The following is a 6,805-nucleotide window of genomic DNA, read 5'->3' as shown; positions in this document are numbered from 1 at the left end:
GTTTTATTATCCTTATTAACAAAATAAACTAAAAATAATCAGCGCTTTCCTGAAGGAAGAATGGCGCTCTTTCCACTGAATTCTGTTGATGGTTTGGCTAAGTTTGAGGCAAATCTGGTGAATAGGTGGCATTATAGGTGTCCTTCCCTTTGCTAAAAATAACATAGTCAATCGAAATCTTATTCTCTGCTGCTAGGTGTTCAATCGTCCTTTTTTAAGTTTCATTCACATCTGGAAAGTATATCTTCAAACTTATTTCATGCCTATTTCTGCGCTTTGACGAAATGGCTGCTTACTTTTTCCTCCTGTCATGTGTGACTCAAATCTGAGATCAATAATTTCAATGGCGCCATCACCTCTTGCTGCATATTAGAATCACCATCCTCAGTCCCATACTGGTTGAATGATGAATGCTTATAACTTAGTGCTTTTCTCAAGTGATTATCCCAAATGATTGTTATAATGCATTTTTATCCCAATTATTTCTTTCACATTCTCCATTTGACAGATTGCACTTGTGCAGGTATACTGTGGGAAGAATAACACCAGAGCCAACACGTGATATTTGAGCTGCTGATTTTGGTCCAAAAGCTCGGATATGGATGCGGTTCCCTTCAATGACATCGATGAGATCATCAATAGTGGCATCTTCCCTGAACAATACCTCAGCATTTGATAACAGAGTTTTTCGTTAACATGTGTTAATGCCATTGTGCTGTTGAAGGAAATGTCACCAGTCTTTTTCCTCTTGAAATGCATGCGATTGCATGTTGGGTAATGCTTTGCCTTTTTCAAGTAGCTCTGAGACAGCATTCTGTCCATAACAAACTGCAACGGAAGCTACTTCTAAACTGGTGGATTGAGCCTGCGCTTTTTGCTTTGATTTCCGTATCTTTTTCATCTCCTTTGCTTTAGCTTTCGTTTGGCATCTTTCTCTGCCTTTTTAAGAGCCATTTCATTGTAACGCCGCAGAGAAGCCCCACCAGACTTTGGAGCTCTCCTAGTTGAATCTTTGCTTGATTGCCTGCCACCCGCGTTTGCCCTTACTACATACCTGTGGTAAGTTTTGTGAGATAAAATATTATTTCCATCAAAAACACAACCAGCGAAATGTCCTCCACTCGCAAGCAACACAACCCTCAAGTTTTTCTGATCTCGAGATTCTTTAACCAAGGATTGCAACCTCGCAATCACCTCCTTGTCAGCCAAAGCTAAACCCTTGGCATCATTCTCTTTGACCATAGAGTTGTTATGTTCAGGAAGTAGATCCTCTCTGTCACCCAAAAACAAACTTTTCCAAATTGAGACAATTTCTCCAGACTGTAGGGATATTAAAATTTGGTTTTTCATATTCATGGATCTATTCAGAGACTCGGTTTGAGTTTGCCAGCCACAAGTGATAGGATCATCCGACTCTTCATCTGATCCAGAAATACTAGAAATGTCATCATCTTTCAAAAATGTTCCCTGTGCTACTTCCTCAAATTCATCTTCATTGAGAGGACCTCTTTCAATAATTCTCCATGAATTGACTGATGCAATAGCTTCTGACACCTGAGCTCTTAGATTTTCTTCCAAATTAGGAATATATTCTGCCATGCACATGCCATCAACCCAAACTGGAAGTGTGACATCTTCAATGTCAAATAACTCCTTCAATGTTTTTGACGCAACTAACTTTAGCTGTGGAGAAGATGGCATTTCAGATTGTCTTTTCCTTACAGGAAATATGACCTGTAAGAATATCTGCAGGCGGTGTTTCAATGGATACCCAACCAGAATATTGCTTAAATCAAGGTCCAAAAGGGGAACAGCAAACTTCACCGCATCTGGCCTCTCAATTCCAGATAACAAACAAATCTCCAGTCCCTCCCTAGGAATAATGGTGCTGATTTCAAATTTCAATCTGGGATCATCTAGTTCCTCAACACGCTTCCTTTGATAACCCATGTACAAATTCCTTAATTCAAGAATGAGTCGCAAAAGCCCTGATGGGTCTTTAATTTTCTAGTCACAAAAAATGTCCCAAATTGACTGAGATGTTTCTTGACCTTCACCTGTAAAGGAAAGGGGCTGAAAGCTATCATCATCCGGTCCAAAGATGATATCCGGTGCAGCCCAAGGGTATTGAGAATTATATATTACATCCCATTTAATGTAATCAAGACAACATGGTAAAAGTAAGGTGAAGCGATCTGCATAGCATGCATTTCTTGAACCATAGGAAACTTGCTCAACCTCAATAAAATAATCTTTTGGTGTATGAAACCAGGCTGTAAGGCGTGCAGAGCGCTGCTTGTCCTCCCCAATCCCGGGCAAATAGTCACGTAAGCATTCTTCACCCTTATGTGAAGCACAGAGAGCTAAAAGAGATCCATACATGACTGAATCAAATTTCAAAACCATCCCTTTGAAATCCTCTAACAACTTGCAAGCTTTGGAATACCCATGTCGAGCTTTAACACAGCCTTTCCATGTTGCTTCATCCAATCAAAGAGCACATGAATCTCTTCACTGTCATCCAACTGCAATGGAGCTGTAACACCATAAAGACAACCAAAATATATACCTGCATTTTGCAATACCTGCTCTCCACAAAATATATATAAATGATGCTTTGAAATTGTGTTTGTGCAGGTAGAAGTTTTGAAGTTTGCTGCTGTCTTAAGAAGAGCTGAAGATAAATTACATAATTTGAAAAGCAACATTAATGATTTCTTCTTCAAAACCCTGTTTTGAAGAAGAATCAATCTCTGATATAAGACAGAGTCTAACACACTAAAGCTTCATCATTATATTCAGTCTCAGTGATATTTCTGTTTTGTGTTGAGCCCTTGAATGGTCAGAGTCCCCAATTTTCCCTTGAATGATCAGAGTCCTCATAAGTGTGCGAATCTTCTAGAAGGCTCCAGAAGATAAGAATATTCCCCAAACCATATGTGAATTTCGCTCAAACTCGCCCAACGTAGGTCAAAGAGGGCCTAAGTGCTCTACAGAGCACCCTTACATGGGCCTACCTGTGCTGGTCCTTCAAGGAGTCATTTCAAGATGTCTTTAGGCCATGAAACTGTCCAGGAAGGAGGCATTGAATAGGTTTACTTGTTTAGGGCATATAACAACTGAAATTAGGGTTTGATGAGCCCTAAAACAATGATCTGGATGATGGGAGTGATGTGCCCAAATGGATCTATAACACAAGGGTTACATGGAAATAACCATGTCCATGTTGGCATGAAGGCTAACATCGAACCACCTAGGTGAGGTGGGGTTGCCAAATGGGTGCAATGTGGTAACTCCTCACCCATGTGGCAGAAATTAAATGACTAAAATTTAAATGGGAATAACTTTTGATATGAGCATTGAATTGAATTAAAATTTACATCGTCAGAAATATATTGAGGAGCTAGATACATTACTGTTATCTAAGGTTAATTTTTCTAACTTTGGGAAATAAAGAAATTTATAGTCCTATATTCATAATCAGGCCATGTAGGTTGGGTTATTTGAAAGTAACACCTCCCAATCAACTTAGAAGACTCCAAGGGGGTGGGAGGGAGTATTACATATATTAAAATTATAATATAACAAACAAAAAGTAATGGCATAATGTTGTGAATATAAATCAATGTCACAAGGTGTAGCATGTTATGGACAAAATTTAGTGTCACAATGTGATGAATATAAATCAACATTACAATGTGAAAATCAAAATCAAAATCAACATCACAATCTAATGAACTGAAATCAACATGGGAATGTTATGAACAAATAACAATGTCACAATGTGACTAACAAATACCAATATCACAATGTGACAAACAAAATATAACATCAAATATGGTGAACATATTTTACTAGGTTTGATCATGGTTGACCATGATGTCTATAAATGAATATGCTTGACAAGAGATGGCCATGGTTGATCATGCTTTACCGTGTAGGCCATGGTTAATCATGGTTTACCAAAATTGATCATGATTGACTAAGGTTGATCATATATAACTATAATCAACCATAGGTGACCATAGTTAACCATGGTCAACCTTAGTTGACCAGAAGAAAGCATGGTTATCTTGTATTGACCATAGTTACCATAGTCAAGTGGTTAGAGTGAACCAAATTTTGATGGGCCAAATATATTTGTGAAATGGATGAGTCAGATATATAGGGTGGGGCTCAATTTGTGTAATCCATGTGAGGCTAGATGAGTAGCCAATCCAAATATCCAGGGAGGTGACATATATGCTTTAGCACTGGAGGAACTCGAATTCATTTGCAAAAGTTAAGTTAAGTTCATCGAGGGTGAGTAAAAATTGGAGTAAAATTTGAGAGGCTTAGATAGGTGGGCCCAACTCTAGATTTCTAGGGCGATGTAAATCAAGATCATTTTTTAGGTGACAAATTTGGGAACAACCAAATTTCCTTAAGAACTAGATGTAATGTAAACAAATAATAATAAGCATAAGCTAGACATGGTGGGGATCATGGGTTAGTCGATGTGGCAATGGTTACATGGATGTAGCCATGTCCATGTTGGCATGAAGGCTAACATGGAACCACCTAGGTGAGGTGGGATTTATAGATGGGTGCCATGTGGTAACTCCTTGCCTTGTGGTGGAAATTAAATGACTAAAATTTAAATGGGCATAACTTTTGATCCAAACATCGAATAGAGTTAAAATTTACATCAGCAAAATGATCTTGACGAGCTAGATGCACTAGTGCTACCAGAGGTTAATTCTGCTAACTTTGGGAAACAAATAAATTTATAGCCCCGTCTTCATAATGAGGCCATGGAGGTAGGGTTATTTGAAAGTAACACCTCCCATTTCAAACCATTCCTTAGAAAATTTGTGTTAGTATTTTTTGATGATATACTAATCTACAACAAGTCTTGGAAGGATCGTGTTGAACATGTTGACAGGGTGCTACAACTATTGGAGGAGAAACAATTATATGCAAAAAGATCCAAATGTCTCTTTGGAGTCTAGGAGGTGGAATATCTGGGTCATATTGTATCTCATGAAGGAGTTAAGGTAGACCCTAGAAAAATTAAAGCCATTAAGGAATGGAAAATCCCCACATCCATAAAGCATCTGCGAGGATTTCTCGGGTTGACAGGGTATTATCGCAAGTTTGTTAAGAATTATGGGAGAATAGCAGCACCTCTAACAACATTATTGAAGAAAGATGCATTTTCATGGACTCTGGAAGCAACAAAGGCCTTTGAACATCTTAAAGAGGCAATGTGCCAAGCACTGGTCTTAGCTACATCGGACTTCACAAAAACCTTTATTGTGGAATGTGATGCTTCAGGAAATGGAATTGGTGTTGTTCTAATGCAAGATGAAAGACCCATTGCTTTTGAAAGTCGTCCAATCAAGGGAAAGTTTTTAAGAAAAGCTATTTATGAGAAGGAAATGTTGGCAATACTCCATGCACTTAAGAAATGGTGACCCTACCTAATGGGAAGACACTTCAAGGTAAAAACGGATCATGATAGCCTTAAATTCTTTTTAGAACAAAGATTATCCTCTAAAGAACAACAAAAGTGGGTCAGAAAGATGTTGGGTTATGACTTTGAAATCATCTACAAAAAAGGGAAGCAAAATGTGGTGGCAGATGCACTCTCAAGAAAGGATGAGAATGTGGAAGCATTGTTGTGCACCATTTCTATTATCCAACCAGATTGGATAAATGAACCAAGGGAGGAATGGAAGAATAACGAGTAAGTGTGGGCACTTATTTAAAAGTTACAACAAGATTCCAGTACGTCTGATACATTTAGCTGGAAAAATGATTCATTATGGTACAAATATCGCTTATACCTCTATAAGAATTCCCAGCTAAAACAAAAGATTCTTATGGAATTGCACACTTCTCCCTTAGGAGGGCACTCAAGATTTTTAAAAACTTACCACAGGGTTAAGAAGAAATTTTTTTGGGATGGCCTTAAATCAAATATTCAAAAGTTTGTGGCAGAATGTTTGGTTTGACAACAAAATAAAGTTGAAACAATTAAGACACCGGGTCTATTACAACATTTATCCATTCCAAGCCAACGTTGGGAGGAGGTTTCAATGGATTTTATCACAGGTTTACCCATGTTTGAGGGAAAGAGTGTCATCATGGTGGTAGTTGACAGACTTACCAAGTATGCACACTTTTTTGCATTATCACATCCATTTAAAGCCAGTACAGTTTCTACTGCATTTATGGAAACAATTCAAAAGCTACATGGAAACCCAAAGATTATTGTAAGTGATAGAGATCCCATTTTCACTGGAAATTTTTGGACAAAATTATTTTCTTGTCTTGGTACTCAGTTAGCTCATAGCTCATCTTATCATCCTCAATCTGATGGGCAAACTGATATAGTAAACAAATGTTTGGAAGGATATCTTCGTTGCTTTGTATTTGATAAACAAACACAATGGGTCAAATGGTTGCCTCTGGCTGAATGGTGGTATAACACTTCCTTCCATACAGCAAAAAAAATGACCCCATTTATGGTGCTTTATGGGTATCAACCACCATCCATCACATCATATTTAAGAGAAAATTCTAAGGTTCAGGCAGTGGAACATCACATTAAACATCAACAACAAGTCCTCCAACTCTTAAAGGATAACCTCGTGTTGGCACAGAATAGAATGAAACAATAGGCAGATCAACATCGCAGTGAAAGAATTTTTGATTTAGGTGATTGGGTATTCCTACGGCTACAACCATATAAGAAAATGTCCCTCAAGCAAGTTAATAAGGATAATAAATTATCACCAAAGTATTATGGTCCGTACAAGGT

General features: G+C 37.9%; 1 pseudogene; it reads right to left on the bottom strand.

The window, feature by feature from the left end:
• Nucleotides 1-897: 897 nt before the first annotated feature.
• LOC149178556 (uncharacterized) lies at nt 898-2,421 on the bottom strand (annotated as a pseudogene).
• Nucleotides 2,422-6,805: the final 4,384 nt, after the last annotated feature.

Source organism: Pinus tabuliformis, chromosome 4_1 (assembly GCF_031772625.1).
Source record: "Pinus tabuliformis cultivar Carrire ecotype Pingquan chromosome 4_1, CPIR1, whole genome shotgun sequence".
NCBI lineage: Eukaryota > Viridiplantae > Streptophyta > Pinopsida > Pinales > Pinaceae > Pinus > Pinus tabuliformis.
Note: the sequence above shows the minus strand (reverse complement) of the source record. Positions and strands in the feature narration are given on the sequence as shown.